This window comes from Delphinapterus leucas, chromosome 15, assembly GCF_059928025.1.
Source record: "Delphinapterus leucas isolate spDelLeu-1000000601 "Yukka" chromosome 15, BTC_Dleu_Yukka2, whole genome shotgun sequence".
Lineage (NCBI taxonomy): Eukaryota > Metazoa > Chordata > Mammalia > Artiodactyla > Monodontidae > Delphinapterus > Delphinapterus leucas.
The window spans coordinates 77,500,968-77,528,052 of NC_143143.1; the positions used below are offsets into that span (position 1 = coordinate 77,500,968).

General features: G+C 46.9%; 1 long non-coding RNA gene across 1 annotated transcript in view; it reads left to right on the forward strand.

Moving 5' to 3' along the window:
- LOC111186769 (uncharacterized) overlaps positions 1–15,794 on the forward strand; it is a 246,370-nt gene extending 230,576 nt beyond the window's left edge. The window contains exon 6 of the long non-coding RNA XR_004024083.2: positions 478–15,794. This is a non-coding gene — a long non-coding RNA (uncharacterized LOC111186769). The remainder of the gene's footprint in view (positions 1–477) is intronic.
- The last annotated feature ends 11,291 nt before the right edge of the window (positions 15,795–27,085 follow it).

Sequence of the window (27,085 nt, forward strand, 5' to 3'; positions counted from 1 at the left end):
AAGAAAACAAATAAACAGTCAAGAAAATTTCAGACTGTGTTCAGACTGAGGGGAGAGGGAAGGGCTGTTACAGGGAGGGTGTTGTCCAAAGGGGCCTTTCTGAGGAGGTGAGACCTGAAGGATGACAAGGAACTAGCCTTGGGCAGAGGCAGGGTGAAAGGTTCTGGGCAGAGGGAATTGCACCGTGCAAAGGCCCTGAGGCAGGAGCATGCATGGAGTGTTGAGGCACAGCAAGGAGGCCTGTGGCTAGAGAGGAGAAGTAACAAGCACACAGATGTGCAGGACTTTGTGGCCACTGTAAGGGCTTTGAATGTGCTCTGAGAGAGCTGGGGACCATGGGACAATTTTAAGCAGATGAGGCACAGAACCTGACTTAGGTTCTAATAAGATCCCTTTGGATGAATAATGCCCCCCTTCCAAAGATGTCCACATCTTAATCCCCCAACCTTTGAATGTTACTTTTTTTTTTTTTTGCAGTACGCAGGCCTCTCACTGTTGTGGCCTCTCCCGTTGCAGAGCACAGGCTCCGGATGCACAGGCTCAGCGGCCGTGGCTCACGGGCCCATACGCTCCGCGGCATGTGGGATCTTCCCGGACCGGGGCACGAACCTGCGTCCCCTGCATCGGCAGGCGGACTCTCAACCGCTGCACCACCAGGGAAGCCCTGAATGTTACTTTGTATGGCAAAAGGAACTTTGCCGTTATGATTTAGTTAAGGATCTTGAGTTGGGAAGATTATCCTGGATTATCTGAGTGGGCTCAATGTAATCACAGGAGTCATAAGATGGAGGCAGAAGGAGGTTTGACCACAGAAGAGGAGAAGGCAGAGACAATGACAGAAACAGACTGAAAGGATGCACTTTGAAGATGGAGGAGGGGACCACAAGCTAAGGAATGCAAGTAACCACTAGAAGTTGAAAAAGGCAAAGAAACAGCTTCTCCCTGGGAGCCTCCAGCAGGAACCAGCCCTGCCAACACCTTGACTTTAGCCTAGAGACTGACTTCAGACTTCTGACCTCCAGAACTGTAAGTAAATAAATGCATGTCATTTTAAGCCACTAAGTTTGTGGTAATTTGCCACAGCAGCCATGGGAAACTAATGCCGATGCTGTGGGGAAGACAGACTACAGGAGAGTAAGGTGGGAGCAGGGAGACCAGGGAGGGGGCTACTGCAATAGTCCAGGCAGGAAATGAGGGTGGGCCGAGAGAAGTGGATGGATTCAAGAGAACTTTAAGAGACTAAACAGGCAGCCTTGCTGATGGACTGGACGCTTGTGGGGAGGGGGCGGGGACAGCCAGTGTCTCTGCTCAACCAGTCATCCCTGGGCTGGTGCCTGGGACACAGAGTTGGCCACTACACAGTTCCTGCTCCGAGGAAGAATTCAGCTGGGGGAGGCCCAGGAATAGTTACAGGGTAATGGGAGAGACCAGGCTCAGCTGCCCTAGAACCTCGCATCTCACGCCATTCAGGTCTCTGCCCCAGTGTCACCTCCTCCGGAAGGCCTCCCTGACTACCCTGTCTCAGAGAGCCCCTCCCACCATCTCTTTCTCCCCCTCTTTAGTTTGCTTCATGTGTCTTATTGTCTTGCTACATGTTTGTCTCTTTCTTTGCTGTCTGGCTTCCTTCCCCACTCAATCATCAGCCCCATGAGGAGGACTTTGTCTAACTTGTTCACGGCCGAATCTCAGCACCTAGAAACAGTCTGGCCTGAGAGGTGCTCAGCACATGTGTTGAATGAATGAGTGAGTCCATGTTTTCCAACGAGGACACTAGGAAAGCCAGAACAAGGGAAGTGAATTGCTCAGGGTCACACAGTTGCTAAGTGTGGGACCAGGATTTGAACCCAGAACTGATTCCAAAGTTTGCACTAAGTTGACCACTTCCTCCTAACACCAATGACACCAGCTGTGCTTCAGGAATTTCCACTTTGTGGGATGTAGCGCTCCATCCTTCTTGAGGTGTCACACACTCTAAAAATGGCACCTCAGGGAATCTGCAGGGCACCTGACCTGCCCTGGGGCATTACTTATCGTGAAACTGAGGCTCAGAGAGACTGGAGTCTTCCTCGAGGTGCACAGCTTGCCAGCAGCAGGGCTGAGATTCAACCCCCACCAGACCCTACAAGCAGGGTCTTCTCTCACAGTTCCAACATGCTCTGGGCCCCTGAGAAATAAGAAAGGACCTCTTGGCCTAATGGCCTAAAAAGCAGAGAGGGTGTAAATCACTCTGCCCATCGCATTGTCCTGGGGGACGTGCAGCAGCACCTCAAGCTGGGAGCTGCTGAGAAAGAGGGTTGGGGGTTAGAACCTGGGGCCCAGGGGTCACATTCCAGCTCTGCCCCTCCCCTGCGGTGTGACCTCAGGCAAGTGGCCTCCCTTCTCTTGCCCAGGGCTCTTCCAGTAACTCCAACTAAAATTCTGGATGGAGTAGACAAAGCCCTATAGAGCACATGTTAAAATGAAAATATCTAGCATATACTCTAGCTGACATTTTTCATGAGACTGTACTGCTTAAGACATACAAATGTAGTCATGATAAAATATAATAAGCTTAACTCGAAAAAATCAACATTAAAAAGGGGAGTTTATTTTTCTCTCGTGTGATGAAGTCCAGATGTAGGCAGTTCAGGGCTGGTTTGGAGATTCCACGAAGCCCTCGGTGTCCCAGGCTCTGGCTTGTTCGCCACTCTGCCATCCCTAGGGTGTGGCCCTCCTTCTCATGCTCCAACATAGAGGCCACAGCACCAGCCTTCTCCTCTGCCTTCCAGGTGGCAGGATGGAGAAGGAAAGATAATGAGTAAAGGGCAAGCAACAGTTAAATCTCTAGGAAAGATTCCAGAAACTGCCACACATACTCCCAGTTTCAACCAGAACTTGGTTGCATGGCCTCACCTAGCTGCAAGGGAAGCTGGGAAAAGTCTTTATTCTGCACAGCTTTGAACTCTGCCAAAAGTGGATCAAATACTTGAAAATAAATGAAATCATTTCAGATAGTGATACGTGCTGTGAAGGAACAAAACAGGGTGACCTGAGGAAGAATGTGTGTGGGGAAGGCCTCTGTGAGGTGACATGACTGGGACATAAGTTAGGAGACGGCCTGGCGCCGAGTATTCCAGGGAACAGAACGTGCTTGCCCTGAGGCAGGAACAGACCTGGTTGGTGGAGAAACAGAAAGGAGGCCATCGTGGCTGGAGCTGGGATGGGGCAGCGGGCACAGCGGGGAGGGAGTGAGGTTACAGAGATCAGCCAGGCTAGATCCTGGGGCACACTGGGAAGCCCCGGGTGGAGTTTGGGATTTTTTCATAAGTGCAGTGGGGAGATACGGGAGGGTTGAGGCTGAGGAATGACCTGACCTGCTGTGATATCCCTTTGAGAGGACGCTGAGCTCGCTGGGCCTGAGAGGGTCTCCCAGACTCTTGGGAGAGCTTCATTTGTTCTTTCGCTTCATTTGTTCTTTCGCTCATTCACTCATTCAATGAATGGGCTGTAGTAGCAGAAATGACCCCCCGGTCCTCACCCTCCAGAGGAGGACAGACAGACTGATCAAACATACAAGCAGAGCGATATAGCTCACAGGTGGCTGTGAGTGCCATAGGAGAAGATGAACGGGGCTACAAGAGGGCCTGAGATCACCTGGGAACCAGCAGAGGTTTCCCACGGGAGGTGATTTTGAGCTAACATTTGAACCAGAAGGAAACGTGATCTTGGGGAGGCCTAGAGAAGAGGGAGACGACAGTCCAGGTGGAGGAAACAGCTTGTGTAAAGGCCTGGAGGCTCAGGAAGAGGACTGCATGTTCGAGAAACTCACCAGACTCTGACCTGGCAAGAGGGAGGAGCGTGAGAGGGGAGGTGAGCAGAGGTCAGATCTCAGAAAGCTGGGAGGAGGGGCTCGGCGTTTCCATGTTCCTGGCAGGGTGATCTGTTAAGAGCTTTGACCCCAAATCGCTGGGATGGGCCCGTGGTCAGATCCAAGACAAGCAGGGACCTAGCTCTCCTTGGAGGGTGTTTACAGGCTCCCTGATGACAGGGGCTGCTGGCTTCCTATGGCTTGCGAGTCACTGGGTACTATGTGCTGGTATGTTCTCTTGCTCCCAGCCCTGAGAGCGCCCTCTGACTCAGCCTCCTCCAGCCACCCACCTCCCATCACCGCCAAGGCCACCATCCCTGCCCCCATCCCTCCCTGAGAAGGCTCCACAGAATTGCATGACCCTGGCCCCCCTGGAAGAGCATATGCAGCTCCAGTCAGACCTACCTTCTCACACAGGGAGAAACTGAGGCCCTACGAGGAAGAGAATCTTTCCCCAGTCTCACCTCAAGGTTGGAATAGAGCCAGGGCCTGCCCCCGGCTCTCTTGATGCCTGGCCCTAAATCTTCACACAATTTAATTAAAAAAGAAAAAGAAGAAGGAGGAGGAGGAAGAGAAGGGGGAGTGAGAGAGGGAGGGAAGGTGGAAGGAAGGAAGGAAACGAGGAAGGACCTGAAAAAGAAATACTCACATCAAACTTCTAAGTGTGAGCCCTTCCCAGGGAAAGGAATTAGCATACCCTCACCGTGTGCCAGGCACCTTACCTACATCAACTCCATCAGTGGAATCCTCCCAGCTACACAGCAAGATGGATACAATTATAGCCTCTGAATGGTTTGGAAAACAGAGAGGCTATGCAACCTACCCACCATCACACAGCAGTTATCTGGAAGAGAGGAGATTTTAAGCCAGTTCTGGCTGCAGTCCCTTGCCCCACGGGACTCTCCTATTGCCAAGGCTGCCTCCAGCCCAGCCTCTCTGCTCCCCGGCTTGCAGAAGTTGCAGCCTCATCTCCCAAAACTAAACAGCAGAGGTTTTTCCCTGGCTGCCCACAAGCCTGCAGATATGTTTCCTTTGGCCCATGTGGCATTTTAATAAAATTTCAGCCAATGTTCACAAATAAAGAGATTTTACCTAAAAACTCAGATTTCTCCCTCCCTTAAAACATTGAAAGATTGGACTGTGCTAGGCCCACGTTCTTCCTGGCGACAACCAACTGGGAATGGGAGTGTTAGAAAGGAGTCCCCAGTGCCCCACACTCCCCACCTCTCCCTACTGCCTCCCTGGCCCTGAGGCCAAATGCCAGTTACCGTTTATCACAATACATACACTGTTGTTTTTCTGAGGCAGGGACATTTTCTCTGTACCCATATCACTCTTGAAAAGAAGGAAACAAATAATAATCCAAGAGGGATCAGGTTACATGAAAAATGGGAGAATGCATATTTCTTTGTGGAATTTTCTTAGTGTTTATTATGCAAACAAAGTGTGGCTAAGCTCCCACACCACTGCTTAGGTTTCATACCCAGTGACCCTAAGTAGGATTGTCAAATTTAGCATATAAAAATATAGGATGCCCAATTAAATTTGCACTTCAGATCAACAATAAATTTTTTTTAGTATAAGTATAACCCATGCAATATTTGGGACATACGTATACTAAAATATTTTCTTTACCTGAAATTCTAATTTAACTGGTTATCCTTTATTTTATCTGGCAACCCTGCCTAGAAGGGTTGAGAGCAGGTCTCTAAGGGGTTTGCATTTGAATCCAGCTTCCTCCTCTCCTGTCTGGGTGATTTAGGGCAAGTCAATTAAAGTTCTCTGGACTTCAAATTGTTCAGGGATAATAATAGTATGACGACTCGATAATATCAACATATGTAAAGAGCTGAAGGCAAAGCCCAGCTCACTGTATACACTCAGTAATGTCAGCAGCTGGGATCCATGTCATTGGCTGCCTACCCAACAGCCATCCCCCTTCTTCTTTGCTAACTGAACCCCAATTTGTGCCAGCCACACCATGCCCTGGGGAGAAGTGTGATTGGTCTAGCTAATCGTGGCACATTCATTCCGGTCTGCCGGCGATTGGTCCAAGGTGAGCATGTGACTGGCTTCTGACCAATGAGGCACAACAGGAAGTTTGCTGGATGGCTGCTCCGGTGAGACCTTTCACCCGCTAAGGAGGATTGGCAATGCTGCCACTGCCTTACCTTCTTGCCGTGGATACAGACATGGGACAGGGGGATGCTTGACTTCAGTCACCATCCTGTGCCAATTAGGTGGCAAAAGCCAGCGTGCTGAGGTTGGCAAAGGGTAAGGTTAGAGGACTCCGTGCTAAACTTCCTTTTAAGTAAATGACAGAAGCTCTTATGGCTGAAGTCACTGCTAATTGGCTCTAAAGAGAGGCAGCTGGGCTTCCCTGGTGACGCAGTAGTTGAGAGTCTGCCTGCCAATGCAGGGGACACGGGTTCGAGCCCTGGTCTGGGAAGAGCCCACATGCCGCGGAGCAACTAAGCCCGTGTGCCACAGCTACTGAGCCTGCGCGTCTGGAGCCTGTGCTCCGCAACAAAAGAGGCCGCGACAGCGAGAGGCCCGCGCACCGCGATGAAGAGTGGCCCCCGCTCGCAGCAACTAGAGAAAGCCCTCGCACAGAAACGAAGACCCAACACAGCCAAAAATAAATAAATAGATAAATTTAAAAAAATAAAGAGAGGCAGCTAAGAGCATGAACTTTGGAGTCAGCTACCTGGCGTCACATCCTAGTTATATCACTTACTAGCTATGTGCCTCAGTTTCCCTATTTGGAGAATGGAGGGAAGATAGTATATCTTCGTGGGGTTGTAAAGAATAAATGAGTTAGTGTAAGTGAAGTGCTTATTAAAGTGCTGGCAAGTTATATTCAGCATATAACTGTTAGTCATTATGATTCTTCTGTTATAGGCATCTAAGCATTTCTAATTGATAGACATTCTGTTAAGTCCAAAATTCCCCAAATGCTGTGCAACTCTGAGAGTTGATAATACATTAAAGAATCCAAGCCCCCAACTATAAGCAAATGTTGTACCCTTTTGAGTACATCTCAAAAGTCTCCCAAGAATTATTATGTGTGTTTCTTCACACCTCATTCATCCTGCGAGGACCCAAGCAGATTGAATGGGCTTCTCTCCATCAGCTTCCACGGAGGCAAAGAGGGGTGTCAGCCACTCATAAAAATAAGTGATGGTCCTACCATCTGGGATTTGGGTATAAATTCCAGGGCCAAAATATGGTGGGCTGAACTTAATTATATTAGTTAAGAATGCCTTCAGCAGCAAATTTCAGAATAATCCACTAATCGTGGCTTAAACAGTAAAGGCATTTAATTATTTCAGAGGACAAGAAATCTGGAGGTAGATAGTTTCAGGGTCAAGGCAGCATCTCAACAATGTCATCCAGTATTCAGCCACTCTAACCTTTCCACTCAGCCATCCTGTGTGTTGGGTTTTTGTCATTAGTCTTGAAACCTCATGGTCACAAGATAGGGCCACAGTCCCTAGCATCACATCCTTAATAGAGTTCAAGGGAGGAGAAAGTGTTGGGGGGAGAGGGGGAATCTCCTTTCTCTTTGAGCTCTTTTAATCTGGGAAGAAAATCTTTCCCACTGTCTCCTTGGAGGGATTCCCCTCACATTGAATTGGCCACAACGGGTCATATGTCTGTTCCATACTGCAAAGGAGGCTGGGAAAGTGAGTTGTAGCCAAGAGGCATGGGATAATATGACTGATTTAGCCCAATCTTAATCCTTCCCCTGGGGCTGGACTTACCACCTCCTACTCCTTCACAAAATCAGGGTTCTGCTTTTGAAGACAAGAGAGTCTGGCTGTTGGGTAGACAACAATGGTCTCCAGAGTGTAAACCTCGGCTTCTCCCAGAAATCTCACTAACACAGCAGTAAAGGGATTAAAACGGGAAAGGGAACAAATGCACAGGACAGAGAACAGGCAATGAGAAGGTGGAGGACGCCTCCCAGGTTTTGGAAGCTGGAAGACAATGTTTCACCAGGGTTCCTCATCTGGGGTCCTAGTCCTGGCTCTGCCAGGAGGCAGCTGTGTGGCCTTGAAAAAGTCCCTTCTCCTCTCTGAGCCTCAGTTTCCTTGCAGTTTAGGGAAATCTTTTCGGCTAAGAACTTGCCTCAACATATCTCCCACCTGCACATGTAGGAAAGCAGGGTCCGTGGGTCCTTTGCTCCACTAGATAAAAGGATCCTAAAAACCTTTGGGTTATTTTAGGATTGCACCTGGATGACCTAAAGGGTGTGGATTTCAGGGGCCGAAGGAAACTCATCAGTCCTGGGAATGCAGGAAAACTTTCAGTATCCTCCTCTAAAGGAGACCCTTGGAACTGACCAATTGCAATGGATGATACTCAAAGGATATATGGGAAGGAAGAAGGCTGGCTTTAAGCACCTACACTTTATATCCATTTTCTTACTTTATTTTTTTATTCTCTGTGTGACCTTGGAAGAGTACTTAACCACTCTGTGCCTTAGTTTCCCCGTTTATGAAATGGGACGTAGTTGAGGCTGCTAGTTGCCCCTCAGTATCCTCCCCTACTTTCATAGTAATGGACTCGTAGTTGAGCATGGGGCTGTCCCTATAAAGACTACATTTCCCAGCCTTCCTTGCAGTTAGATGTGGCCATGTGACCAAGTTTTGACCAATGGGATGTGGTGTTAAGCTATCCGGACAACTTCCAGGTTTCCCCTCTCCATTTCCCACTGGCTGTAATGTGGATGTGGGGTTGAGCCATGTTGTACCATGAGACCAGGGCAACACCGCCAGGAGGTGAGAACAAGTTAGCAGCCTTGGCATGACAATATGGAGCTGCCACATCCGCCCCAGCCTGATAAGTGTGTTGTGAAGACTCAATGCACTGACTGAGACATGTAAATCACTGAATACAGGGCTTGGAACAAAAGAAGCCCTCGTGTAAGTACTGGTGGGTCTAACGCACTGATTTTCAACCAGGGGCAATTTTGTACCCTAGAGGACATTTAGTAATGTCTGGAGACACTTTTGATGGTAATGACTGGGAATGGGGAACTGCGCCTGGCACATGGTGAGTGGAGGCCAGCGATGCTTCTAAACATCCTACAATGCACAGGACAGACCCCCGTTATAGAGAATTAAGTATCCATCCCCAAAGGTCAACAGTGCTGTGGTTGAGGAGACTTGGTCTCATGGAATGATGCCCACTACTTACCCAGTGCCCAGGGCAGGTGGGAGGCCTCCGGGTTCCAGGAAATGGGCAGGATTCTTTGATTTCCTCGTCTGAAAGGCATCTCTCTGCTCCACCACATCTTTATATCACTCACCTTCTCTGTCGGCAGAGGCCCATTCATAGGCTGAGAGGATTTGCATCAAGAGGAAACTATAACCTCATCACGTTTCTGCAGCTCACCCTTGCCATCTCCCACCCCTTCCGCGGCAGCAAGGGACATGTTCAAACAGCTCTACCTTCCTCCCCACCCGCCCTGTTGCCAGCCAAGCCAGTTTCCGGGTGGTGGCCGGAGGGCACGGTGCCATCCCCATGCAGCCCAGTTTTACCAGGTGGGGTAAGGAACGGCAGGGTTTTTTGCTCCTGGAATGCCAGGCCCGCACCATCAGGGCTGCCTGCCCAATAAGAGAGGGCTGAACGCTGATAAAGGCTTGTGGACTGCCGAGGAAACTGCTTCCTAGAGAAAAATCCAAATTTCTCCTCTCCAGTTTCCCAGGATGTGGTGAGCCCCAGCCTCCTGGGATGGCAGGGCAGGCTTCCAGAACCTTCCATCCTGGCCACACAAAAACCAAGAGACTGGAGCAAAAGCTAACCCCCTGAGGAACTCTGGGGATTCACTGAAAATTCAAGAGGAAGTGGTGCCCCCGCTGTCGTGTTCAGGGGCATTTCTTTCGCGGCTATTCTATTGGTCAGCTGTCATTAGTTTACTTAAATACAGACTGCGCCCCCCTGCTCACTGTTCAATGGCTTCCAGTCACCAGTGCCTGCATCTCTTTGCTGAGGGCTCTCTCTGGCCACCAGAGCCTATTAAGGCCATGCAGGGCAGGCTGGACGTGCCCAAGAGTTTATTCCCTGGCAACAGCCCTCAACCAGTGACGTGGAAGGTGGTGGATAAAAACCCACTTCCTCACTCCTGGGTGGGAATACTTTGGAGGCATGTTCTACACTGGTCCCAGTGTTCCCCAGCAGAAGTGAGCCTCAACTGCCCACAGCTGTAACCTGCTCAAAAATATACCCTGTACTGGCTGCCTTTCCTTCCCTGTTTCATGTCCCCACTTTCTTGCTTCCTGGGATCACCTTCCAAACAAATGACTTGAATTCTTGTCTCAGTGTCTGCTTCTGGTGGCACCCAGCCTGAGGCCTACATGTACTATGAGTCAGAGAGACAGATATTTGGGGATCAGAAGGGACATGGCTGCCCCCTCAGGGAACTCACAGTCAAAACCCAGACACCACTCCCAAAGTCATGCAAAAGCAGAATTGCAAAAGGTGATGTGGGCTTAGACTGTGAAGAAATACAAAACCTTGTTAAAACCCTCTGACGGCTGCCCTCTGCTCCCAGGTCAAAATCCAGAGTCCTTATTGTAGCCTCAAGGCTCTGCACGACCTGCCACTACCCTACCTCTCTGAGCTCACAGCTCCCCACTGTGCTCCAGCTACAATGACCTCCTGGCTGTTTCTCAGTTGTGCCGGGTATTCCTGCCTCAGGACCTTTGCACTTGTTGCTCCCTTTCCCTGGTATGCTTTTCCCAGATCTTCCCATGGCCGGCTCCTTCTTGATTCAAATCTTGATTCAAACATCGCTTCCTGGGCTTCCCTGGTGGTGCAGTGGTTGAGAGTCCGCCTGCCGATGCAGGGGACACGGGTTCGTGCTCTGGTCTGGGAAGATCCCACATGCCGCGGAGCAGCTAGGCCCGTGAGCCATGGCCGCTGAGCCTGCGCGTCCGGAGCCTGTGCTCCACAACGGGAGAGGCCACAACAGTGAGAGTGCCGCGTACCACAAAAAAAAAAAAAAATCGCTTCCTCAGGGAGGCCCCCGCCAGTCACGCTCTTACCACATCACCCTGTTTACTTCGTAACTCATATTGATCTGAAGTTACCTTATCTGTTTACTTGTTTATTGAATGATCCCCAAATGTGAGCTCCATGAAAGCAGGGGCTGTGTCCATAGTGCCTGGAACAAATCCTAGAGCAGGGTAGGCGTGCTATGGATGTTTGTTGGATAAGTGGTTGAAGGTTTAAGTGAAGGAAAGAAACAATGAACAAATGAATGATGTAAGGACGTTGACGGGGGTACTGAATCTTGCCTGGAAAATCAGGGAAGACTTCCCTGAGAAGGTGACATTGAAGCTGAGATGAGAATGGGGATGGGATATTAACTGGGACAAAGTGGTGGAAGGGCTACCTAGGCAGAGGAAAATTACATGCAAATGCCCAGAGGTGAAACCCAGAGGTCACACCAGAGTTGTGCAGGAGAACAAACCAACTACAACTCAAGACTTCTGTTTTTTTGTTTGTTTTAATTGAGGTATAATTGATGTATAACATTATATTAGTTTCAGGTATAGAATGTAACGATTTGATATTTGTATATATTGTGAAATGATAACCACGATAAGTCTAGTTAACATCTGTCACCCTACTTACACACATTTTTTCCTTATGATGAGAACTTTTAAGATCTACTGTCTCAGCAACTTTCAAATATGCAATACAGTATTATTAATTATAGTTGCCATGCTATACATTACATCCCTATGACTTATATTTTATAACCGGAAATTTGTACCTTTTGACCCCCTTCACCTGTTTTGCCCCCATCCCCCCAGACCTCTGGCAACCACCAATCTGTTCTCTGCATCTATGAGCTAAGTTGTTTTTGTTTTAGATTCCACCTATAAGTGAGATCATAGGGTATTTGTCTTTCTCTGACTTATTTCACTTAGCATAATGCCCTCAATTTCCATCCATGTTGTCACAAATGGCAAGACTTCATTCCTTTTTTGCCTGAGTATATATATATACCACATTCTACATCTTCTTTATCCATTCATCTGTCTGTGGACACTTACATTGTTTCCATATCTTGGCTATTGTAAATAAGATTGCAGTGAACATGGAGGTGCATATATCTTTTTGCATTAGTGTTTTTTAGGTTTGTTTATTATTTTTAAATATTTTTATTGAAGTATAATTGACATATATATTAGTTTCAGGTGTACAACATAGTGATTTAATATTTTTATACATTACCAAATGATCACCGTAAGTCTAGTTGCCGTTTATCACCATAGCAAGTTATTACTATATTTTTGACTATATTCCCTATGTTGTACATTACATCCGTGTAACTTAGTTACTTTATAACTGGAAACTTGTACCTCAATCTCCCTCATTTATTTCACTCATTCCCCCACCCGTCCCTCTTGCAACCACCAGTTTGTTCTCTGTATCTATGACTCTGTTTCTGTTTTGTTATGTTTGTTCATTTGTCTTGTTTTTGAGATTTCACAGATAAGCGAAATCAAGTGGTATTTTTCATTCTCTGACTTATTTCACTTAGCATAATACCTCCTAGGTCCATCCATGTTGTCACAAATGGCAATATTTCATTTTTTATGGCTGAGTAATATTCCATCTTGTGTGTGTGTGTGTGTGTGTGTGTGTGTGTGTGCGTGTGTGTCTGTGTGTCTGTGTGTCTGTGTGTCTGTGTGTCTCTGTGTGTGTGTGTGTGTGTGTGTTGCATCTTCTTTATCCATCCACCTCTTGATGGACACATAGGTTGCTTCCATATCTTGGCTGTTCTAAATAATGCTGCAATAAACACTGAGGGGGGCATATATCTTTTGAAATGAGTGTTTTCGTTTTCTTCAGAAAAATACCCAGAAGTGGAATTGCTAGATCATATTGTAGTTCTATTTTTAATGTTTTGAGGAACCTTCATACTGTTTTCCATAATGGCTGTGCCACCAGCAGTGCACTGGCTTTCCCTTTTCTTCACATCCTCACCAATACTTGCTATATGTTGTCTTTTTGATGATAGCCATTCTGACAGATGTGAGGTGATATCTCATGATTTTCATTTGCCTTTCCTGATAATTAGTGATGTTGAATATCTTTTCCTGTGTCTGCTGGCCATCTGTATGTCTTCTTTGGAAAATTGTCTATTCAGACCCTCGGCCCATTTTTTAATTGGATTGTTTGCTCTTTTGATGTTGAGTTATATGAGTTCTTTGTATATTGGGGATATTAACCCCTTGTCAGATACATCATTTGCAAATATCTTCTCCCGTTCAGTAGGCTGTCTTTTCATTTTGTTGATGGTTTCCTTTGCTGTGCGGAAGTTTTGTAGTTTGGTGTAGTCCCATTTGTTTATTTTTGCTTTTGTTGCCTTTGCTTTTAGTGACAAATCGAAAACATTATGGCCAAGACCAATGTCAAGGAGATTACTGCCTATTTTTTCTGCTAGGGGTTTTATGGCTTCAGGTCTTAGTTTCAAATCTTTAATCCGTCTTTGAGTTGGTCGTTACATACGGCATATACCAAGATTTCTTAATACTTTTGCACCTACTGTGTGTTAGGCTGATGAGAACGTGGGGAGCAAAGCAGGCGTGTTTCTGTCCTCCTGGAGGTGCCAATCTGCTAGGCAGGACGGACAATAGCCAAAGAGCTGGGAAGACATTTATTTTTTTTCTTTGAAAGCAAATTTTTTTTTAACATCTTTATTGGAGTATAGTTCTTTTACAATGGTGTGTTAGTTTCTGCTTTATAACAAAGTGAATCAGCTATACATATACACATATCCTCATATCTCCTCCCTCTTGCGTGTCCCTCCCACCCTCCCTATCCCACCCCTCTAGGTGGTCACAAAGCACCGAGCTGATCTCCCTGTGCTATGCGGCTGCTTCCCACTAGCTATCTACTTTACATTTGTTAGTATATATAAGTCCATTGCCACTCTCTCACTTCGTCCCAGCTTACCCTTCCCCCACCCCGTGTCCTCAAGTCCATTCTCTATGTCTGCGTGGGAAGACGTTTATTGCCAAAGATTGAGTTGCCCTATGGAGTCTCATGTTACATCACACTGTAGATGTACATTTTTTAAAATATCCTAGCTGAATGCTGTGTAGAAACACATGTAACACACACACACACACACACACCCCCAATGAAGAATTCTCAGAATTGCCCATCAAAAGCAGGTGAATAGGACATTCAGTATAGTTCCTTTTTGTTTTTGATAATCAGTTATCCTCCACCAATATGATCATGATGAGCGCAGGGCTGCAATTCCCTGAGTTCAAGAAAGAATGAAACAGGGCTGCACCCTTATGTGACAGTGGATATGCCCATGTACATTCTCCCCACCTTCCCCCCCTCCAGTCTGGCAAAAGCCAAAGCCAGGCCCAGTCACCAAATGGGCTCTGTATTGAGTGCTGGGAAGGTGCCAGGTTTTACCTCCCAGCATCCCTGTTTGGGGCCCACATCTTGCCCTCCTAGGAGTCAGAAGAAGGCTCCAGTTGGACGCTCAAGCCTCCCCTCTTCTGAGTGGCCACAGCAGGATTGATCCCACTCCATGGCTCTGTCTCACCATCAGTGTCCATCACCAGCAACTCTGGAAGGGCCTTTTCCTCCTGCTTCACCAGGGCCTCCAGTAGGGTCCACCAGCTGGGACCATGAGGTCAAAGATGCTGTCCCATCCCTAAAGTGCTCAGCAACTGGCAATGACCAGTAGACTATGAGGCCACTGGGCCCAAGGTCCTTTTGTCCCCCAGAGAGGAGGAGTCCCTTGCTTCCAGGTATACCCAGGTCTTCCAAAGAGGGAGTTTAACATGGGGACTGGTTACATGTGGTGGAGAAGCTGAGAAACCACAGGAGGCAGAGGCACAACAGCAGTAGGAAGCTGTCCCTGGGGCTGGAGGGACAGAAGATGGGGTGGTGTCACTGAAGCACAGAAGCCAGCCGGCCAGTGAGGGCTAGAACCAGGGATGGTCCGCCAGGTGGGAGCTGCAGCCGAGAGGAGCATGTCTAATGCCCGAGGCCTAGAGAGGGGGAGAAATACACTTGCTTCTCTCTCCCCTCCCCTCCTATACCCTCCAATGCTGCCTCCCACAGGCCAGCCCCTGGAGGAAGCCAGAGGGCAGGGAAGAGGGGAAGTGCAGTTCCTGTGATGCCGAGCAGAGGAGGGAAGGGTAGGGGGCTGGATCTGAGGGCCAACGGCTGTCACTGCCACAGACACACCCCTCGGTCTCTAACTGTGATCGCTATGACCCTCCTGTTATCACAGTCTGAGGATCAAAAACTCAGAAGCCTTGGGGAGCCTGGCAGGAGTGAAGGGGGTGAGGTGTAAGGCAACCACATGGTGCTGAACAGCAACTGACTCTTGTCTCAGGGTCAAGCAGATAGCAGGGAGGGGTGGAGACTGGGGCAAACTGATGAGTGTAAGGCTCATCTAAAGTCACAGCTGCTGCTTATCTCCATCTGACTCCTGCCAAGGAGGAATACCGGCCAAGGCTACCCTATTGTTCCCTTTTGTTCCAGAGAAGACAGAAGTTCAGATTTTTATATGAAATTTCCCAATTTCTAAAAGTTGGCAATCAATTCAATTTCTTTGTTTGTGTTATTTTCTAACACTGTGAGGATCAAAATACACATCCGTAGTTGGGACCGGCAGTCTGTGACATCTATATCACAGAGACTCTGGAAGGATGGTCCCCACCATGGCCTGCTGGTCCAGATTACCCAGTGAATAGATGTTTGTTGAGTGACTGAGTGCCCAGCAGTGGGCACACTGAAAATCTCCAAAACACCATCATTAATCCAATAATCCCTGTCTCTATTGCAGTGCGATTTTATTTTTCCCAATTACCCCATCCCTTCGGTGACTACATTTCCATAACTACTCATGTTAACAAGTTGTTGAACTCATTAAATGCCTACTAGAGCTGGGCTCCAGGAAATTTTTCTTATGTAAAGTTGAATTAGCTGGCTCCCTGCCTCCCAGTTGCTCAGGTCTGGTGAGGGATCATTCCCACGAATAGATGAGTAGATGCGGGGACTGTGTCTGCTACCTTCACCATGTGTCCTCTGTGCCTAGAGCAGGGCTTGGTACATAGTAAGTGCTCAATACATTCTGTTCAGCTGAATGAATGCATGACAATAAGAGATGTTCGCATGCATTCTCAGCAGGGGCAAAAGAACCTTAGAAATTACCATGGTTTGTGGCCCTCCAAAAAGCTGCAGTGAAAAAACAGATATACAGTTTATCTGTGTATTAAAATTTCATGGGGGGAGGGCAGCTGGAAATTAGGAAAAAGTATCTAAAAAGTCTCCTGAAGTGGGAGAAGATTAAGAAACCCTGTTTTAGAGGGAAGATGGGACTACTGGAACACAGTAGAGGTCCTTAAACCAGACTGGGAGATCACGGAATGCTTCCTGGAGGAGGAGGCATTTCAACTCATTCTTACGAGATATGGAAAAGTCAGCTAGATTGAGGCCAACAGACCTTTTCTGTAAAGAGCCAGATAATAAATATTTAGACTCCACAGGTCTCTGCCACAACTACTCACTTATGCTGTTGTAGATCAAAAGCAGTCATAGATAAACAAATAGATGCGACTGTGTTCCCATAAAACTTTACTTACAAAAACAGATGATGGGCCAGATTTGGCCCCTAGGCCATAGTGTACCCACCCCTGATCTATATGATGGGAAAGGAAAGGCCACGAGAGGAAATAGCTCTAGCAAAGGTGTGGAGAAGTGAAAAAGCATGAGAACCAGAGAGAGCCAACAATGTGGTTTTCCTTCTCCCTGGGGCACAGAAAGAGACACCTATGTTTACACAAAGACTTGTGCTGTCACACAGGCTGAGCACAGGATCCTGTTAATTCAATCCACAAGTATATTTTGTGTGCCTACTACGTGCCAGACATTGTACGAGGTACTGGGGATGCAACAGTGAACAAGATCACTTCTGTGTCCCCAGGGCGTAAAGCCCAGCCAGGCATATAGTTTTTGTTAAATAAATGTGTTAAATAAAGGAATGGATAGATGACTGGATGGTTGGATGGATGGATGGATGGATGGATGGATGGATGAGTGGGGGAGACAAACACAAAACACTCAGACAAATAAATAAACAAATAAGCAGTTAAATATAGCTTCCTCACTAGCTATGTGACCTTGAAGAAGTTACGTAACCTCTCTGTACCCCAGGAGGTTGATACAGTCTTCCCTCTGTACGGCGGGTTCCACACCTGCAGATTCAACCAACTGATGATAGAAAATATCTAGAAAAAAACAATTCCAGAAAGTTCCAAAAAGCAAAACTTGACTTTGTCATGTGCCAGCAACTGTTAACATAACATTTACATTGTATTAGGTATTTTAAGTAATCTAGAGATGATTTAAAGTGGCTTATATGCAAATACTCTGCCATTTTACATAAGGGACTTGAGCATCTGTAGATTTCAGTATCCATGGGGGTCCTGGAACCAAACCCCTGTGGCTACCGAGAGATGACTGTACAAGCAAAGTGCAGGACCAGCACGTAGTGGCTGCTCTATAAAAGTGGCTGCTGCTATTATTTTAAGTCAATATGCTATTAAATAAATACACGATTTAAAATAACTGATCAGTGCTACGCAGGAATAGAGCAGGTACAGGAGAGAGAGAGAAGAGGGGGCTACTTTGGATCAGGTAGTCTGGGTCCGTCCTGACTACCCAGGCTGTGCTGGCCACATCCTGTGAGTGTATCCTAGAATTAGTAGTGTTTGCAGCCCTGATGCCCTGCGGCCTCACGAGGGGCCGTTAGTTATAAATATAGGAAGGTGTCTTCTCTTATTCGAGTGTGAGTGTAAAGTGCTTTGAAATCTGAGGATTAAAGGGGGAGAAGGGGTGAGGCTTAGGTCACAGGGCCAGGGCACCCCACTGTGAACCCTGAGAACTAGACTCGGCTCTGGCAGGCCTGCCTGGAGCTGAGCCCTTCTCACATCCCAAGTGGAGGTTAGGGGCAGTGGGAAATACACCCTCTTAAGGCAGGGGTAGTGGTGTGCGGGAGCAGGGCAAGGGTGTTGGAGCCACTCTAAGATAATGTGCTTAAAGCAGGGGGCCCAGCATGAGACAGGGGTGCTGAGTCAGTATTGGATGTTTCCAATCTGGTTACATTCTTGCTTTTGTTGTTGTTGTTATATGCCACTTACTAGCTGGATGACCCTGAGAGAGTTACTGACCCTCTCTGAGACTGTTTTCTCTTTTGAGCCTCAGTTTTCTCTTCTATAAAATGGGGTGATTATAGTACAGTAGTGCTAGATGCAGGTGAAGCACGTGGCACAGAGCAGAGACAATAACACCCCTCTTGGTGGACGCTTAGGGAGCCATTACTTTGTGCCGGGCACCCACCACTTCATGCATGTTCCATGTGTTAACTCATTTAATCCTTATTTTCCAGGGCCACCTGGAACCTCAGGGCCACCAGAGACAGCCATGCACTGCCCAATCAGGGGGCGCCAATCACATAGACCATGACAAGAACAGCACCCCTGAAGCTCTGATGCACAGAGAGGTTAAGCCACTTGCTCAGGGTCACACAGCTAGTACACAGCAGAACCAGGATTAGACCCCAGGCAGCCTGGCTCCCAACCCTGGATCAACGTTAGCCCTCGTCAAGACGGTTGTTGCAACGGAGAGTTTCTGGGATGCAGAGAAATTGGTTTTCCCTTTGCCCAGCCAAGCAGGCAACAAGCATCCCTCCACTGGTCTCTCACGTCTCTCTACCCCAAAACCTGTATGTTTATGGGAATTTTTGATGTTTTTACTGTCTTCAAATTTTACAAGAGCAATACATCTATGTCTCGGTTTGTCGTGCCCAGTGCAATCCAAGGGAGCTTGTGAAAATGCCAGGACATCTAACCTCGGAGACTGGCACTGACTGGTTTCCTTCCTGCATAATCACATGCTCAAGGCCTTCACTTGACAGATGGGCTGAGAGCAAAGTGACTACCTAGGGTCACACAGCTAGGAAGCGGCAGAACAAGACTAGGGCTTTTGGACTCCAGCTTCACCCTTCTTAATCCCCCATGTCTGAGATCTCCAGTTGGTAGCCCACGAGCCAAATGCAGCCTGCAACCTATTTGATTTGGCCTGCATGATGTTTTCATAAAATTAGAATTTATCATCAGCATTTAAGGAAAGGGATATTTCCAGGAATAGTATGCAAGATATTTAACCAGACTGGCCTGGGCAGCTACCATTCAGAGTTGACTCTGGCAGTCCAGCCAAAGCCATGGCTGTCACAAGAAAAAGCAATAAAAAAACCCCAAAAGATTTAGAAAAGGCAAAACTACGGAGACATTAAAAAGATCAGTAGTTGCTAGGGGTTAGAGGGGAGGGAGGGATGAATGAGCAGAGCACGGAGGATTTTTAGGGCTGTGCAACTATTCTGAATGATACTACAATAGTGGACACATGTCAGTATACGTTGATCCAAACCTATAGAATGTACAACACCAAGAATGAACCCTAATGTAATTATGGACTCTTGGTGGATCCCTAATGATGTGTCCATTAGCTTCACTGATGTGTCCAAGTGTACTGCTGTGGGGGGAGGATGCTGATAGCTGGGGAGGCTGAGCATGGGGTGGGGGAGGCATGGGAATTCTCTGTACTTTCCACTCAATTTTGCCATGAATCTCCAAAAAACAGTTTGTTAAAAAAAAATCAGAAGGTCTGGCTACACTGCTCCCACATTTTTCACGGGGCCACAATGGGTGGCAGCCGACTCCTAGGTACCCCCTTAAGTTGAGCATGTGTACCTGAGTCTGCTAGGCTGCCAAGTCTGTCTGCTCCAGGTATCTCCTGCCCAGTGCCTGTGTGTGACTCAGGCGCGAAGAGGATCCTTCGGAAGTTCTTGACGAGAAAGAGAATTGGATGCAAGTGTGACCTGCTGAAACCGGCCAATGAGGGGAGGAAAAAGACCCGGTGACGCCTGCCTCTATCAGATGCTGCTCACCATCTCCCTGGGCTGGAGCCTCCTGTGCATTTTCCGCGGGGAAGAGTGAGCCATTCTTGATCCCCCCATCATCTGCCCGGGCCTGCGATGGGTGGGTGCCCGCTGTGGGACACGGCCCCAGGAAGCAGCCTCACTCTGCCACTGAAGCAGGCAGAGTCGAGGTTTCGAAGTTTGAAATGATGCCAACCTGGGAGAATAGAGTGGGCAGGACATGGAAAATCTGAAGCTGCATTATGCCCCCTAAGAAATTATCCCTAAGATCGCGCCCTTTCTGATAAATCAGATGGATTTTTCTTCTAATAGTTTACTTTGTACAATCACTCATTCAATTAACAAACATTTATTGAGTACCAAGCATGTCCAAAGGAGGCCTTTGGAATAGAGATAGTTGGACAGTTGAGGAGGGCATGCAATAGCCAACTGTTGTTTGTACCTGACTACTGTCCATACCCCTTTCTTCTGGGGAACCACTCCTTCCCCAGTATCACTCCATGTGGCTCAAGAGGAAGTGGGCTGTCTCCCCAGCAAGGTGGATCAGGCCTGGGCAATGAACATATTGCATCCCCCAGTCCCAGGGACTGGTTCTGGAATGGGCACGTGACCCAAGTCAGGCCAACCTGAGTCAACCCCAGACTTATGCTGGGACTACATAGAAAAGTCAGCTTCTATCCATTTCGCTTGCTGACCTGACAGAATGGAAGCCTGGGATCCTGGGGACATAGGGTGATCTTAACTGACACAGAAGAAAACAGAGCTGAGAGTTGGAAGGAGCATGGTTCCTAAACAACAGGTACACATCTGGATCCAGCCATTCCTGACGCTGAACCCATCTTAGGACTTTTAATTTACATAAACCAATGCATACACACACACACACACACACACACACACACACACACACACTTTTTCTCTTAAGCCATTTTGAGTTGGGTTTGTTTCTATCATTTTCAGCCCAAAGACCTGAACTATACAAGTGGGTAAATAGCTATTTCCAGGCTGGAAGATAAATAGCTTTGGCAAAAGCAGACCGTGAGAAATCCACGTAAAGTGCTCTGAAAGGTGAGAGGAGAGAAAAGCAGAACTGGTTTCAGGAAAGAGGCAACCTTTTCAATCCACAAACGTTCATCATTCATTCAGAATTTTGATATTCTAATAACAATGATCATTTGCTGAATGATTACCAGGTATCAGGCCCTGTGCTGAGCCTTTTCCCAGCCTGTTTGTCTTCGCAACAGCAACGTGAAGTAAATACTATTGTCCTTACTTTACATAAAACAAAACTGAGTCTCGGGACTTCCCTGGTGGTACAGTGGATAAGACTCTGCGCTCCCAATGCAGGCGGCTTGGGTTTGATCCCTGGTCGGGGAACTAGATCCCACATGCATGCCGCAACTAAGAGTTCGCATGCCACAACTAAGGAGCCTGCCTGCCGCAACTAAGACCCAGTGCAACCAAATAAATAAATAATAAATATTAACTTAAAAAAAAAAAGCACAAAACTGAGGTTCAGAGAGGTGAAGTGACTTGCTCAAGGCCACACAGCAATTAGATGATGAAGTGCTGGCTCCAAAACCTGAGCTCTTCACCCCTCTGCTGCACTGCCTCATTCCCACATTTGCCAACTTTCTCAAGTTTTGCCCCCAAATGTGTTACCACGAGGTGGTAAACAGAAAGTTGAAGACAAACATAAAGTGGTGGACATGGAGACGTGCCACTCAGAATCCCTTCCAGGAGGGACTTGCTGCTCCGCCATGGAGAGAGTGGTCAGCAGATGTTGCCAGCCCCTTCAGGGGCGGCCTCAGCTGTGGACAGCCACCGCACCAGGCCATGCCCTTCTGAGGGGAGAGTGAGCTTGGAGCATTTGGGAGGAGGAAGAAGGTAGCAGGGAATGAGACCAGAGTGGAGTGGAGAAACGGTTCACACAGGGCCTGACAAACCATGCAGAACCTGCTATGGGATTAGCAGGACCGGGTGTAAAATGAAAACGCAAGGCCCTTGTTCTGAAATTGTTAAGGATTTCAAAATGGCAAGAGTAGAGCATTAAACCAAGTGCGGGGCCCTTTGGAGCCTGGGGTGCTGTGTGACTACCCAGGGCCCTGAAACCCCATTTAGGAGATGGATTTTATTTTCTGTCCTATTGAGACATGAAGTCTCAGAGATGTGCAGTGACTTTCCCATGGTCCCACAGACAGCCAGTGTCAGAGGCAGGATTCGAATTCAAGTCTTGTTCTCACAACTTCCGTTGTAGCTGGAAGGGCCACAGGTGGTCGACAGTGGCTCTGGATGCCCGAGACCTCAGGGGCCAGGATTAGGGGTTTGTAGCCCTAAGATCCTGTGGTTGGCAAACTGATGCCCATTCCCTTCATCTTCTCACCTTTCACAATGGTGACCAGATCCTCACTTTCCCAGGGTCCCTTGCAGCTGAGTCAGGCATGTCATCAGTCACATGATCAGCTCTGCCAAAAGACATGTGAGGGGAGTTCTGGGGGTTGGGGGAAAGCTTTCGCTTTGGGATAAAGTGGATAGGAGTGGATGGTGCTGCCCTACTTCTTCCTATCATTAGAAGGACTAAGCATCTATCCTGAAACTATCATGGGGAAGCCAAGAGAATTGCAGAGATGCCAGCAAGAGCCCTGATTTTCTTGAGCCACTAAGTGAAGACCAATAACTGCCTCTCTCTGAACTTTTTATTATGGGGGAAACAACCCCTTGCTTGTTTGAGCCTCAGTCACTTGGATTTCCAGCTACTTGCAGCCAAATGCATTTCTATCTGTCACAGTCACCTCCTCAAGACCATAGGTTGCTCTGGAGCCCCACTGTACATACAGAGATACTGAGTTCTGGAACTGAGAGGAAACTTCCCTGGGTCACACGGTGGAGTCACCAGTTTACTGACTCACCATCCAGTACTCCTTCTGCTCATGCTATACCTCCTGGTCTATTTCCTTTCATTCAGGCTGCTATAGACACAGCCAACAGCTGCTCTGTAAACTAAACAGAAGGCAGTGACGACCTTGCCCCTGAATCTTTCCAGTCTCTTACGTAAATAGCCCCCAGGCCACTGCCTCCAAGCCTTTGGACCCACGACAGCTTCCCACATCCTTTAAAAAGATGAGATGACCAAACGTAGAATCTATGCTCCTGGAAAGTGTGAGTCACGAATCATGAAGCAGAAAGTTCACAGCCAGGAATCTGCCTGTCACACTCGTAGTCTAGTCCCCAAGGCTTCCACTGAGCTTGTCCAATGAAGCACTGACTCATCCCAGCTTGTGGTCAGCTCTGACACTCAGATCATCTTCTTCTCTTCTTGCGCCAGGCTGGTGGTCTTTAGTTATGTGTTGTCAACCTCCTGTCTCTGTCCATGTTGCTTCCCCACCCCCCTTTTTAGAGGATTATATGAATACTAAAGAAATAATACTGATACTGATACCAACAGCACTTTCATATTCTGAGTGCTTTAAATGAATTTTAATTTTTTTCTCAAAAATCACTGTCTGAGATAACTAGTAATACTATTTATATTTTATGAACAGAAGAACTAAGGCTTGGGAAAATTAAGCCACTTGCCCAGGGTAGCAGAGCTAGGAGTATTTGGTGGAGCTGGAATATGGCCATAAATCTGTTGGATCCTGGAGTCCAGCTCTAAAGGACAAAGCCAGCTGGATCCATTAAGATAGTTTCAGAGGCTCTATGATAACAGTTTAGATTATAATAACATTTATTGTTTTTTAAAAGACTTCTGGATATTGGAGACCCTAGGGTATATTTGGCATCTCCAGGTTGTCATAAAAGACCAAAGCTCCTTGCCTTCAACAGCAAGTCAGCACCTTTTCCTTAGGTTTGTCACCCAGTGTCACAAAATGGTTGCCACAGCTCACTCATCACCTCTTCACACAACTATGTCCAAAGCAGGAAAGGAAGAAAAGAGGCAAATAGGTCTCTCCTCATGTGCCTCTTTCTTATCGGACAGAGAATCCTTTCCCAGAAGCTCCCAGCAGAGTTTCCCTTTGGCCAGAACTGGATCAAATGACCACCCCTAGACCAATCACAACTCCGGGAGAATAGGATGGCCATGGTTGCTTTAAACCAAATGTGGTTTATTTCCCAGGTCTGGGCACATGGCCAGCAGAACAAAGTCAGGGTTCTGTCAGCAGAAAGGAAGGGGAAAACGGCAGTTGGCATGGCAACCACCAGTGTCTGATACCCCAGCATTTTTAAATGTTTAGCACAGGCACCACGCTGGTTTTCAAGATTATTATAGGTGGTGAAGGATGAAGGATGAAGGATGATTATTATAGGATGAAGTTGTGCTTTTAAAAATTTTTTATTTATTACATATTTACACACATTTGAAAAAATACACATATTACTAACTCATCAGAACCATGAATTCATGGATATTATTTCTTCAGATGAAACAACTGTGTTTAAGGTTTTTTTAAAAATTATATGAGTTAAAGAAAAATGTTAAGTAAATAATAATTCATTTACTTCAAGATTTGGCGATTGTAAGGGTAGGGAACACTGTTCTATGTTACCCTGATTGGCATTTTTTCCAGCTTCTCAGAGCCATTCTGCCTGCAACCTCCTTCTTGAGGAAAATAAACATCCACAAAGATTTGTGCATCATCTGGAAGTACGATTCAAATAAAGCCTCGAGCTCGATATAATCCAGGCTTCTTCAGCCGGGAAGGGCAGGCATCTTGACTCCAATCCTTTCCTGGTATTTCACCTCTGTCTTAGTGGTTTTACGGTTTTACAAATCCTATTTCTCAAAGAACAAGATATAAATAACAAACAGAGTGACCACTTGAGATTTCTTGTGCTTGACAGGAATTTTCAAACTCTCCTGAGACACGAACTCCTTTCATTTAAACAAGAATTTCAGGGGTCCATCCTAAGAACTGGATAAATTATGGCCCAGCAACACAATGAGAGATGCTAGAGCCTTTGTGAAAAGGAATCAGTGCACATAAATCAGTGCACATCTTCCTCAACTTACAATGGGCTTAAGTCCCGATGAACCCATCATAAGTTGAAAATATTAAGTTGAAAACGCATTTAAGGGAATTCCCTGCAGTGGCCCAAGTTCAGTCCCTGGGTGGGGAACTAAGATCCCGCAAGCGACGCAGTGCGGCCAAAAAAAAAAAAAAAAGAAAGAAAGAAAGAAAATGCATTTAATGCACCTAACCTACCTATCAACATATCAGAGCTTAGCCTCACCTACCTTAAGCATGCTCAGAACACTTACATTTGCCTAGACTTGCGCAAAATCAACTAACACAAAGCCTATTTTATAATAGAGTGTTGAGTATCTCATGTCACCTGTTGATACTGTACTGACAGTGTAGAACAGAATGATTGTCTGGGTCCAGGATGGCTGTAAGTGTTCCGGTTGTTCACCCTGGTGACCATGGGGCTGACCGGGAGCTGCCACTCACTGTCACTTCCCAGCTTCATGAGAGAGGACTGGACCGCATGTTGCTAGCCTAGAAAAAGATCAAAATTCAGAATCTGAATTACAGTTTCTGCTGAAGGTGTTATCGCTTTCACACTATCATAAAATCAAAAAATCGTCAGTTGAACAGCCCTACGTTGGGAACCGTTTGTATGTGCTGATAGCAGAAGACCTCCCAGGATCTATGGTTACGTGGAAAAAGCAGAGCAATGTGTACAATACAAACCGAGGTGAACACACATGTTCTGTAAAGGACCGCATAGTAGATACTTGGGGCTTTGTGGGCTACACGGTCCCTGATGCAAGTCCTCAAGTGTGCTGTCGGAGCACGAGAGCAGTCACAGACATCACACAAACACACGGACAAAACTGTGTCCCAGTACAACTTTATTTATGGACACTGAGAGTTGAATTTCATATAATTTTCATGTGCCCTAAAGTATTATCTTTCTTTTGATTTTTTTCAACCATTTGAGAATGTAAAAGCCATTCTTAGCTTGCAGGCTGTACAGAAACAGGCAGCAGGAGAGATTTGTCCTGCTAATGCCTTGTACCAACCATTGGTGCAAAAAGAGATGTTAGAGAAACACAGGAAACAGAGAGATACTTTGTTACATGTATGTATGGATGTGTGTGTGATATACCATCTATTTGGAGAGAGGGAGTGAGAGAGAGAGAGAATAAGAAAGATTTGTATATATAGTTAAAAGGACGCATAAGAAACTGGCAACAGTTGGTGTTTCTGGAGTTGGGAAAGATCAGATTGGAATTGGGAAAGATCAGATGAAGACAGAAGGCAGACAGTTCTCCCCAGAACACTCTTACACTGTTTGAATTTTTCTCCATGTGCGCATGTTACTTTTACAAAGCAGAAAATGTTTCTCGAAGCAAAAAGGACTCCTATGCCACTGTCAATGAGAATGAGATGATCTAAATAAACACATATAGGCAACCACGGCACAACTCCAGGGGACGCTGTTCGTGGGAGTTATTTATAGCCTGGAGCCCCTGGAGTTGTGCAGGCCCCACCCGGTATGGCAGCCCCGCTGGCAACAAAATCAACACCAAGACTTTGTATGAAGCAAAGTTAATAAGTAAATACTGAGGGAGTCCGGCTGGGGGGGAAGACGTGGGAGGAACAATCAAATCTCGCTATTTCCGTTTTAGTCTGTTCCTTATCGGGGTCACAGTAAAACCAATGTTCTGCCAATATTTACTTTTGATCTTCGTTCCAGCGTGGAGGAAAGATGCCCAGGCCCAGTGTAAATGTGAGGGTGGAATTGAGACTTAGGAGAAGAGAAAGGAACTCACCCTGAAATAAAATCATCTCAAGAACCTAAATAAGAAAATGCCATTCGTTTCACAGAAACACTTAAAGCCCAAGTTTACTTCTTCAACTCCTGCTCTCGGAACTCCTGTCAGCTTTCCCAGAAATTTGGGGTTCTATGAGGCCGATTTTTGGAAGCATTTCTGACCTAGGTCAGAGGTCACAAATGGCAAGCTTCCCACCTAGGTAGGCGGCAGATGCGGAGTTTTGATCAGCAGCGGTTTAATGGTTTCAAAATCAAGACTTTTCACACAAATACAGAAGTTTCTGGCCTCCCTGGAAACACTTGGAGCTTGGCCATACTGGGCCCATATTCCCACATGGGAACTTTAGGCTGTATGTAGCCAAGTGTTAGCTGCACCTTTCAGATGGGACAAGGGTTACCAGTTTGCACGGTCCCCACCACTCCCTGTTGCCCTCCATCAGAACTGCTTCACTCGTTTCGGT